This window comes from Leuresthes tenuis, unplaced genomic scaffold (assembly GCF_036924035.1).
Source record: "Leuresthes tenuis unplaced genomic scaffold, fLeuTen1.0.hap1 SCAF_9, whole genome shotgun sequence".
NCBI lineage: Eukaryota > Metazoa > Chordata > Actinopteri > Atheriniformes > Atherinopsidae > Leuresthes > Leuresthes tenuis.
The window spans coordinates 35,960,909-35,973,410 of NW_027325363.1; the positions used below are offsets into that span (position 1 = coordinate 35,960,909).

General features: G+C 41.8%; 1 protein-coding gene across 2 annotated transcripts in view; it reads left to right on the forward strand.

The window, feature by feature from the left end:
* The first annotated feature begins 242 nt into the window (after window positions 1-242).
* The window catches only part of tpst1 (tyrosylprotein sulfotransferase 1), a 39,423-nt gene continuing 27,163 nt past the window's right edge, over window positions 243-12,502 (forward strand). For both annotated transcript variants that reach the window (XM_072393180.1, XM_072393181.1), the window contains exon 1: window positions 243-447. The gene's annotated coding sequence lies outside the window, so the exon portion shown is untranslated. The remainder of the gene's footprint in view (window positions 448-12,502) is intronic.

Sequence of the window (12,502 nt, forward strand, 5' to 3'; positions counted from 1 at the left end):
ATGTTTGTTGTCACAGGTACTGCATCATAATGCTGTTAGCAATGTATATTCTATCATTTAAGACATTTTTCTATCAGTATCTACCCAAGTAGTGTGCTTTCTCACAAATTCAGAAGAAAAAAAATCACACTATGCTTTTAAATGTATTGCAGTTCCGCCCATAACGTATAGGCCAATCAGCAGCTCTGACACACAGGCTTCCCTGTGTTTTGGACCAATCCTTACTCTTCTTTCAACACCAGTTGTGCAGTGTGGTTTAGCTCGTTTGCTGTCTCCGACGAAGGCAACAAGCCTGTCAACTGTGTGGCTCGCACGGTTAATGTGCAGAGAAAATGTCCGGAAAGTGACTCTAGAAGACGGCGGGACTGCCCGGACATTGACACTAGATTTGGTGGAAGTTTTTTTGCCGACTACCCCAAGTCTCTGGTGCCTTATCCGCAGCATTTGGTAGGTTTTTTTTACGCTGTGCAGTTGTAATGTCCCTCTCCCTCTCTACTCCTTCCCCAACGCTGGGGAGCTGCGACACTCAGTCACGTTTTGTCCGGGGGTTGAATAACGGTGATTTATCGTGTTCCTATTCCAAACGTACCTTATCTTCCTCTTACACTGATGTTACATAATTGCTGGTGTTTTACGTGGTAAGGGTAGAGGCTGGAAAAATGACCCTGGTTGATAGAACCACATACTCCGCTCGTCAAATACATGTATGTACCAGGGGTATATTTTGACAGATTTTCAGTGGCACGGCACGGCACGGCACTGCATATATGCCTGATTATTGACAAACGTAGTGAGGTTGCATACGATAAGAGCAGCCGAATCTTTGCGAAGCTCTAACCCTCCAGTTGGGTCATCAGGAATTACGTATTTCAGTTAGGTCCGTGTCGTCGTGCATTTTCCTTTTCTCAGTCCCAAACATCATGAACACACACCGCCTTTGTGTTTTCATTTACGGATGCTGAACTATAAGCGAACTTTGCTAACAAGGGGACACATATCTATGATGGATGGTAGTATCTGGTGGGGTTACATAGTGTTCACTTTGAGTTTTAGAAAAACCTCCTGCGGTTGTGGAGCTGGTCATGTCTTTATGTTGGCTTATGTATGGTGTTGTTCTAATGATACGGTAGTTTTCTGCTAGGGACACTTGTGCTATAGAACAATGTGGTCACAACAAGTACAAAGACACAATTTACTAAACCCAGATTACTTACTGGTATTAATTTAAATCAAATCGGGTAATGCTTATTGCATATTTTAAGACTATCAATAAAATAATGGAATTATTTGACTGGCACCTCACAGAAATAATCTGATGGACTTCAAACTAAGAGATACACTTTTAGCCTGCAGATTTGGAATGGTGAAAGTTAAAAGATGTACATTGTAGCTCACCTGGAGGACTGAAAAAAGCATCCCATGGACATCCGTAGCCAGGAGCACATCTGCTGTGTGCAGGTGGTCTGGGAAGAAGGGGAAGTATTCCTCTGTGGAGGCCGTTCTCAGTAGGTCGGCCTCCACAGCTGTAGAGCTGCATTATTTGGACTCCAGCTCACTTATAGTCTGATTTCCGTGTCCGAAAGGAGCACCCACTGCAGCATAACAATTATTACTTTCAGTAAAGCAGCTGTTTGACCGCCGAATCAAACCACGGTTTCAATTACAGAGCATGGTCCATACTTGAAGTTCTTCCAAAGGACGTAGAAGGCTACATTAATCAAACTGCTCAGAATAGCACTGCTGATAGCCTGGGACATCACCAGATGTCCTGCGTTGCTGGTTCTCACCACGTTTGATTGATGCATCACAGTTTGTGGTTGTGGACAGTGTCTGCAGTTGTCAGCAGAGTAGTAGTTGTGTATATATAGATCTATAAACTGAGTTCATGATGTTTTTATCAGAGAGCCGTCTCCTCTTGAAGAGTCATGATAAAAAGAAGCTGCAGCTTGACAAAGTTGAATCATTTTGTGGAACTTGACATTGTGCCCTGTTATCATACTATTGCACACGTGCATATGGCAACATGTATAGTCCAGCCCTAGTTTCAACCTCTCTAACTTAGAATTAATAGTTTTTTCTGGAGTTATGAAAATAAAACTAAACTAATCCTATCTTCAAATCTTTGGCCAATGTAAGGGGTCACCTTTGTGAATGATACCTCCAGTATTTTGGCGGTGATCACTTGGTTTAATTTATTATATTTGTGAATTGATAGTGACATTTGCTACCACATCATGGATACAAACAGCTGTTTACTCCATATGACTTAAGTAGTTATAGAATTGGGATTGATTTGTTAATTATGCTATTACACTCAAATCAGATAGATAGAACTGCATTGATTCCTCTGGAGTTTGTCATTATAAAGGACATTCAGGGCACAGGCCCCTTTATCAAAGACTCCACCATCACAAGCTCAGTTCGAACTAATCAAGCTGCTGTTTCTACAGCATTGCTGTGAAGTGTCACCTCCAGAAACCGAGCACTTGCTTGATGGAAGTAATCCAAGAGGGTCAGTAAAGCATCACATTTACTTGTAGGATTTACATATATTTGTGCTTATTGGTGATGTTCTTCCAGTCTATAAAACAGCTGACTTTTATGGCTGCAGTGGCATCTTTGGCAACAGCACAATCAGGCGCAATGGATTGAGAAAAAAGTTTCATGTCCCAGAATGTCACCAAAAAGGAGTAATTGATCGACTTCACTGCTTGTATGCATAGCTGGAAATTATAAGAACAATTGCATGGTTTTTGAAGAATTCAAATAAAAACTGTCTCCAGAGCAACCCTCCTACACTGCCAGCCCAGATTGTGTCTAACTGCCTTACAAATTGTATTCTTAATAATGGCAAACATGAGCTGCCCACTCATTACACGGATGCTGGCTCTGACATACACATACCGCCAAGTCACTGGCAGATTCACTTTTTCATTAGTCACCTAACTGATTAGTGACCTGTCAATAACTGGTAGTGCCTTGTGGTAATAAACATGCATCTGCAGAGTTATGAAAAGCATCAAAAGCGTTGCATCAGTTCAACTGAAAATACTTAAATGGATCTTTCTAAAATAAGTTGTTAGTACTTCCTGTGTGAACCTAAACTGAGATGAGAGCTCATGTTAGAGGAAGCTGGATGGTTTTTGCAGAGGCATTGTTGTTTCATTGGACACATTATACACAAGTTTATACATGTATACTCGTGTACAAGTTTAAGGATGGATGGACCGTATGTGTATGTGTACCGTATGTGTATCTGTGTACCGTATGTGTATCTGTGTACCGTATGTGTGTATGTGTATCTGTGTACCGTATGCGTATCTGTGTACCGTATGCGTGTCTGTGTACCGTATGCGTGTCTGTGTACCGTATGCGTATCTGTGTACCGTATGCGTGTCTGTGTACCGTATGCGTGTCTGTGTACCGTATGCGTGTCTGTGTACCGTATGCGTGTCTGTGTACCGTATGCGTGTCTGTGTACCGTATGCGTGTGTGTGTGTACCGTGTGTGTGTGTACCGTATGCGTATCTGTGTACCGTATGTGTACCGTATGCGTATCTGTGTACCGTATGTGTACCGTATGCGTATATGTGTACCGTATGTGTACCGTATGCGTATATGTGTACCGTATGTGTACCGTATGCGTATATGTGTACCGTATGTGTACCGTATGCGTATATGTGTACCGTATGCGTATGCGTATGTGTACCGTATGTGTATCTGTGTAACGTATGTGTATATGTGTACCGTATGCGTATGCGTATGCGTATATGTGTACCGTATGCGTATATGTGTACCGTATGCGTATATGTGTACCGTATGCGTATATGTGTACCGTATGCGTATATGTGTACCGTATGCGTATGTGTACCGTATGCGTATATGTGTACCGTATGCGTATGTGTATGCGTATGTGTACCGTATGCGTATCTGTGTACCGTATGCGTATATGTGTACCGTATGCGTATATGTGTACCGTATGCGTATATGTGTACCGTATGCGTATATGTGTACCGTATGTGTACCGTATGTGTATCTGTGTAACGTATGCGTATATGTGTACCGCATGTGTATGTGTATGTGTATGCGTATGTGTATGCGTATGTGTATGCGTATGTGTACCGCATGTGTATCTGTGTACCGTATGTGTATCTGTGTACCGTATGTGTATGTGTACCGTATGTGTATGTGTGTACCGTATGTGTATGTGTACCGTATGTGTATCTGTGTAACGTATGTGTATATGTGTACCGTATGTGTATGTGTGTACCGTATGTGTATCTGTGTACCGTATGTGTATGTGTACCGTATGTGTATGTGTGTACCGTATGTGTATGTGTACCGTATGTGTATCTGTGTAACGTATGTGTATATGTGTACCGTATGTGTATGTGTGTACCGTATGTGTATGTGTACCGTATGTGTATCTGTGTAACGTATGTGTATATGTGTACCGTATGTGTATGTGTATGCGTATGTGTACCGTATGTGTATATGTGTACCGTATATGTATATGTGTACCGTATGTGTATATATACTGTAGTATCGTGTCATGTGTGAAAGTACAGAGGCGGAAGGGGGTCACAGTCAGTGTGTCACTGATACACCTCTAATCTGACAAGGGAGGTAGTAACTGAGGCAAAACGATGCTGCCTCGTGTGTGCGTACACACATCAAGCCGGTATCACAGAAGACGCCACACTAACCAATGATGCTGTCATCACTCAGCTGATTCTGTGACGCCAGCTTAACGTGTGAAATGACACAGTGATGCAGGGCTGACCCACCTTTGTTTGACACGTGAATTACACGGTTAAGGGAGATTAAGGTGCAATTCATATGTGAAAGAAGCTATTGTATGGCGACCTGGTAAATGACCTTCATGGTCAAGAACGAGGTAATATATTGCAGATAGCAAATCTCCTTAAAACTGTCAGTCACTGTACTAGACTAGGTGCAAAGAAACAGCATTCAGTGTAACATTGTTCACTTTGTGCCATCTTGGGCTACGCTATATCATTTCATCCACATCGCAATGTGTGCATGTCCAGTAGTCAGTTTGAGGGAGATACGAAGTTGCAACAAAGACAAATGAATTCAAACACGTCATTCCAAAACATTTTTTCTGTTATTTCTGTCTGGTATAATTTGAATAAACCAGATTTAACAGTTCTTGGATGCATTGAGGCTTTTAAAAACCTAATTCAGGAGGATGGTTGGGATTACCCTGATCCCTTGTGTACAGTTGCTATTTATTAATTTGCACGCAGTTCATCATGTTTTCACTTAAACTTGTCTTGCCTGAGAAAGATCTATCTTTCTCCCTTCATACGGTTTATCCGGAACTTTATTGCATTGTTTCATGATATCTGATTTGACAGAGCATCAAGGCCAGAAGTCATGCCCAGAGTTATGGCCCCAGTCCTCCTGATTGGTCCTGCAGCTGTGTTAAAGTTTGAGAAGTTCCAGATCAGACATCTGATGTGAAACTGAGGGGAGAATGGTTTCTCCGAGGGAGATGAGGGATACATAAGAGCAGCAGCAGAGGCACAGCTTCTGTTTCTCTGTAACATGGGTACCAATCAGATGCCAAGCGATGAGTTTCAAAAACCTGATATTTCAGCTCCTGTCAAGTTTTTACAGTCATCCCTAACAAATTACAAATGATTCGCATTCCCCCTGTTCTTGTGTGTGTAGTTTGGCTGGTGATAATATGTCAGCTAAGCCAGCTGCAACTTAAAAATCAGTGCCTGTGAAAACAGGAAAACTGTATAATTGAGAAGCAAATGTATCATCCCTTACATATACTGTCAGGCCTTGTGCACACACTCATGGGTATTTTTTCTGTGCCTCTTTTGCCTGTTGTCCACATGCAAATGCAATTCTTCACCCCTGAAAACATTAATTGTTAAACTCCGGCCAGGTTTGGGGTTGTTAATTTGTGCATGATCTTCCCCTTGCTGACATGACATGGCAGCAAGATAGTGCCAGAGCTGACTGCTCTGTAACAGCTACAGGAGCTAACCTCTCCCGCTTTGGATGAGACTCAGTCAGACCTTTTAGTTGGTTGGACTACAATGAGTATAAAGTGGTTGTTGCTGCAGAATGACAGTCTTCTCTCTTTGAGTGTACATTGAGAGGAAGACAATTGTTAGGAGATCAGAGTGTGTTCAGAGTAGTTGCTGCACACAGAACTATTGATCAGGTGAAGGTGGTCTCATGTGACTGCGGATGTCTGGTTTTGACAATAGTTGTACCCTTTGTGTAGTTGACTCTTCTTTTTGGGGGGTGGGGAATGATATATGGAAAAACTTTGTGAAAATAACCTGGGGCCTTCCAGCTTGGCTGGTGGCACCTCTACAGAAAGGGAGGCCCATGTTGAGATTGTCACTTGCAGATCTTTTAACCTTCAGGGTGAGTAAGAGGCTATCACAAGGACAGAAAGTCCTTGATAAACAGTGGCCTTCCATACCGGCAGATGACTTGGGGAAAAAAATTGAAACAAACTTTTGAACATTTATTTTCGCTGCTTTTCAAGTAAAATTATGTTTGAAAACTTGAGTGTGACAGATTTAAGAAGAAATCATGATATCCTGCTGTTTCACTCTAATTTTATCTTCAACTTTTCTCTTACCACTGTCGTGCCACATACCACTACCAATGCATCAGGGCTTTATGAGGTGGAGTTTCTCCCTTATTATTAAGTGTCTGTGATTTGGTTTCAACACTCCATGGAGAGCAGCATCAGCTTCACTTTTTCCCCTAACAGATCAATGAGAAAAATATCCTGCAAGAAGGATAAGTATCAGTAACAGGAGAGAGGAAGCTCAATTAATTTGAACACAAACACATTTCTGCCTGGTGTGAGGTGTAACATGAGCCTGCTCTGGATTTCAACTGCAGTTTATCAGCCAGACTGTCAAAAAACTTCTCCTCTGAGCGGGTTGATCTTTATCTTCTTTAATGTATTTCATTCCATTCCTGGTTTAGAATTTGTCAGTCATACTGTGCAGTGCAATGTAAAAGAAAAATGCACAAAAGGATGAACATCTGTGTGAAAATACCTTCTGCACCTCAAACTACTCTTTCATAATTTGAACTTGATTTTGACATCTTGGAATATACAGGTGCCATTATGGAAACAAATCTGTGAGAGGCATTTATGCCGTATAGTTTTATTTTGTTAAGGTCATCAGGCCGCAGTCAGTGTGCATGTGTGTAAAGCAATAAGGTATGTTAACTGGTTGTTAAAGTAGGATTGGAAGGCTTCTGAGTTGGAGCGACATAAGTTTTAGACCGTCAAATTTGTGGATTTTGTAGGTCTTTGTTTTTGGTTGTTGTTAATTCAACGAATGAATCTAGGTTCAAGTCCACCATCTGTCTTCATTTCCGTGGGTTTTGCAAGAGGATTAAGCTTTGGTTTTATGGACGCGTCAAAACTAAGAAGTGACTCAGTTGACTAATTGGCCAAGGCACGTGGGCCTTAGGGGAATCTATTGATGGGAAACCTGGCTCTCAGTATAATCAAGTAGTCAGCTTAACTAAATTTCTTGACTCATAACGTTGGTGAACCCAGATGTGACCAACTAAGGCACCCCCCTACACAAACAGCTGGGTTTCAGACTACACTTTTTTGACTCATTAAATGTGTCTATGCTAAAAGGTATTTGATATGCCAAAAGTCTGGTGAGACTTGCCACATGTGGACTTTGATTGCATAGTTCATATTTTTAATCAGACTTTTACCACTACTGATCTATTCAATATAGGACAAGTCCTCTAATTTATTTATGTTAACTTCGAGGGAAACATTGCCTTTTATTTTTATTTTTTTTTACAAATATGAAGAACAAAAAGGATATCCAATCCCATATACCAGTGGTTCTATTTTTGGTATTATTTTTGTATATACAATGACATAAACTCCTGCAATAGATCCCCATAGTATCGTTCTCACCATCATGGTGCTGTTACATCAAGAAACAGTCTGAATCTACAAAACTGTTGCATTTCTCAAGGTGCTTTGAAAAAGAACATTATGCAAATGGCATAAAACTCTGTCTTGACAAGGAGACCTGCAGATTATATTTATTATGGTGTAAGAACAGGGGTTTTTCAGTGGCTGAAGGCAATCATGTAGAGAGAATAAGTGCTGATGACCAGTATATGCTGATCAATCTATTAGTTTATCTCTAATTGACCACTTACATTTATCCTAATTAACACAATGGACAAAGTAGTTAGGGATTAAGTCATTATTAGGCAGTTATTTCTCCTGTCAGTGTAAATTTACTGTGCTTCTCACATTGAATGGGAAGTACTATATGGCAGTGTATTGTTTTTCATCTTAAGAAGCTTGTGACAGTGCAAGTGACGCATCTGATGAGATCTTTCACAACTTCCACTTCGCATCTCACCTTTTTGGCTCGTTTCATCATTTTTTTTCTGTGCCTACTTTACTTCCTTATATATATATATATATATATATATATATATATATATATATATGTGTGTATATATTTTTTTTTCAACTGTTCCGTTGTCGTTGAACGGTACACTGTTTTAGTTTTCAGTTGTTTTTCTGTCCATACCATTCTATGTAGCAGCTGTCTTGGTGAGTCATCATTGGATGTATGGGGTTGAGTCTTAACCTTTGAAACTTACCCCAAATGTGTTTATCCTCTTAAGATTGAAAATCTCTAAATGCACAAGTAAAATAATAAGTAAACTCCCCCTTTAAACACACTTGCAGCAACCTTGGGGAAACAGTGGGTCCATTTTGTAGCAAAGATGTTGGCAGCCAGTCATGCGCCACTTCTCTTTAAAACTGAATCATCAAGGAAGGGGTAAAGATGTGAGATTGTGTGGGTGGGCTGAAAGAGGACACAAAGCACAACAGGAAAGGAAAGGAATACAAATATGAAGCTGTATTGTAAGAAATGTTCTTCAGATAGGGAATACCGTATTTTGCGCACTATAAGGCTCACCTGAGTATAAAGCCCCCCCTCAATTATGGGGTCCATTTCTGTACTTAACCCATACATAAGGCGCACCTGATTACCTAATGTTCTCTGATTGGTTTATCGCTGCCAGCACACGTAGTGCATGCATTACGTCCCTGTGTCAGCGGGAAATGGTCCGACGGTGGTTTTTACACTTTCTAAACTTCTAAACTGCACGTCGGTCTGCATCACCCATCTCAGACTGAAGAACAGACTCTCACTGGGACCTGGGCTGAAGCATTAATGACACGATTCAATCGCTGAGTACGAGCTCCTGACAATCTTCGCCCCATTCAGAGGGAATGGCTGGGATCCGCCTGACCCTGGATTCACACCCAACGCAAAGCCAGCGACGGAAGTGGCCAGTTGCCATTCTTTTCCCATGTAGGAGAGCGAAGAGGCAGAAGTGAACGTAGCGGTGAGCGGCGCCAAGGGAGAGCGGTGAGTGATGCGGAAGGGGCTTAATGCCCAGATGAATGCTCGGCGCTCCCCGCGGGAAATTCAAAATGGCGGTGTCCGTGACAGATTTTAGAGTTTAGGCTTTAAGTGCGCACTGGATTATATGGCGCACGGCCGTTTTTTGTGAAAATTTAAGGCTTTTAGGTGCCTTATGGTGCAGAAAATACAGTACTTGAAGCCTTTATCTGCAGCTTAGTCTTTCATGAGCTCTCTCACAACATGGCTAACACAAGGATTTAGCTGTAATGCGTTCTTCTGAAATGCTCCTTCGTAGTGTAACTATATGCCAAACATGTCTTTTATACTGGGACAGATGCACCTTCTTTGTGCATTGGTGTCATGTGTAAAAGTACAGAGGTGGCATGAGGTGTTGAAGTTGAACCACTGCTGATACACATTTGAGCCAATAATGGAGGTAGTGACACAAGAGGGGAATAATACTGAGTGTGCAAGGGTGATGTCTTCACTCAGCTGATGCTGCAATGTTGGTTGGATTTGTGTAAGCACACATATGCTGAGCTGTGGTTACTTTGTCTTGCATATGTTAATTACGTAAGAGGAACAGTAATGGGTTAAAAAGAATAGTTTTTCTTGCGTGGTTAAGCCGCAATCAGTATGTTAAAAGACTATTTGCCTAAAAACTACAGCAGTTGGTTGAGTCATTAGGCATTTGCAACTTCCTGAGTAGAAGTTAGCAGCATGGTGTCAAGTGGGGAAATAGTTGGTGGAAGGATTCACTGACCTGGTGTGGCTAAACTGATTTAAATGCAGTGCAGAATGAAGAAGGAGACAAGTCTGCACAACCTATCAGGAAGCTGTATCAGAGTTGTTTGAGTTCAAAAGATGATACTATTTCTATTTGCTAGCCATACAATGTTATGGGAAAATGAGTTCAGACAGTAATGTAATGAGACATTGAGTTCAGACAGTCAAAAACAGTCTCTCTAGCTACACAATGTTATGAGAACCAAAAGGTAGGAGGAAGCCTCCCCCATCACATATTCTTGCAACTTTTCTCATAGTATAACTTCATGATTTTTCTAACAGTCCAATTCAAGCCGAGTCCAATTCATTGTACTCATAATCTAATAAAATCCAATCAAAATTAGTTAAATTCATTCATACAGAGCCAATTAAAAAAATTATATCCGAGCTAAGGAAACCAACAGATTGCACCGAAACTTGTCTTCAGTCCAATCTCCCGTCCTGAGCCTGAGGGACTGTGGAAAGGAACGACTCCCTTTTAACAGGAAGAAACCTCTGGCAGAACCAGAACCAGGAAGAAACCTCTGGAAGAACCAGACTCAGGAAGGGTAGCCATCCGCCTCCACCAGCTGGGGTTTGAGAAGACAGAAAAGAGGGAAAAGAGGGGGAAAAACACCATAACACCATTCAAAGGATATCTGTTGGAACAGGGAAACACAAGTTAATAACCACAATAATGTCACATGTACAATTAAACGGGGGGGAAAAAGAGAGCAAAGTGGGGAAAGGTAGGAGGCTCCCCCAACAGTCTGGGCCTATAGCAGCTTAACTATGGGATGTTTCAGGATTACCTGAGCCACCCCTAACTATAAGCTTTATCAGAAAGGAACGTTTTAAGCCTGATCTTAAAGGTAGAGAGGGTGTCTGCTTCCTGAAGCCAAACTGGCAGCTGATTCCACAAGAGAGGCGCCTGATAACTGAAGGCTCTGCCTCCCATTCTACTTTTAGAAACTCTGGGAACAACAAGTAAACCTGCAGTTTGGGAGCGAAGTGCTCTGTTAGGAAAATATCTTACAATGGATCTTTAAGATATGATGGAGCTCGGTCATTAAGAGCTTTATATACACTGTATTGCCAAATGTATTCACTCACCCATCCAATTAATTAAACTCAGGTGTTCCAGTCACTTCCATGACCACAGGTGTATAAATCCAAGCACCTCAACATTCAGACTGCTTCTACAAACATCTGTGAAAGAATGGGTCGCTCTCAGGAGCTCAGTGAGTTCCAGCATGGTACCGTGATAGCATGCCACCTGTAAAACAAGTCCAGTCGTGAAATTTCCTTGCTGCTAAATATTCCACAGTCAACCGTCTGTGCTATTATAACAAAGTGGAAGCGATTGGGAACGACAGTAACGGCAGGAAGTGGTAGGTCACATAAAATGACAGAGTGGGGTCAGGGGATGCTGAGGCTCATAGTGCTCAGAGGTCACCAACATTCTGCACAGTCAATCGCTACAGACCTCCAAACTTCATGTGGCCTTCAGATCAGCTCAAGAACAGTGCGTAGAGAGCTTCATGGAATGGGTTTCCATGGTAACTGCATCCAAGCCATACATCACCAAGTGCAATGCAAAGTGTCGGATGCAGTGGTGCCACTGGACTCCAGAGCTGTGGAGACGAGTTCTCTGGAGTGACGAATCACGCTTCTCCATCCAATCATCTGGCAATCTGATGGATTGCCAGATGGTTGCCAGGGGAACGGTACTTGTCTGACTGCATTGTGCCAAGAGTAGAGTTTGGTGGAGGGGGGATTATGGTGTGGGGTTGTTTTTCAACCCCTTAGTTCCAGTGAAAGGAACTCTGAATGCTTCAGCATACCAAGACATTTTGGACCATGTCATGCTCCCAACTTTGTGGAAACGGTTTGGGGATGGCCCCAACATCAGTGTCTGACCTCACAAATGTGCTTCTGGAAGAATAGTCAAAAACTCCCATAAACACACTCCTAAACCTTGTGGAAAGCTTGCCCAGAAGGGTTGAAGCTGTTATAGCTGCAAAGGGTGGGCTGACGTCATATTAAACCCTCTGGATCAAGAATGGGATGAACTTAAATTAATTTGTGTGTAAAGGCAGATGAGTGAATACTTTTGGCAGTAAAGTTTATATATACCCTAACCCTAAACCTGCTAACATATGGCTTTTGAGTGCATTGTCAAAGTGTTTAACTGATATTCAGTCCTGCATCAAATTATTTTGCTGTGTCACTCCAAGTGTAAAAATCATAGCAGAAATCTGATTGAGATTTCAAAGTAGTTTAGTTATGGTAGCAAG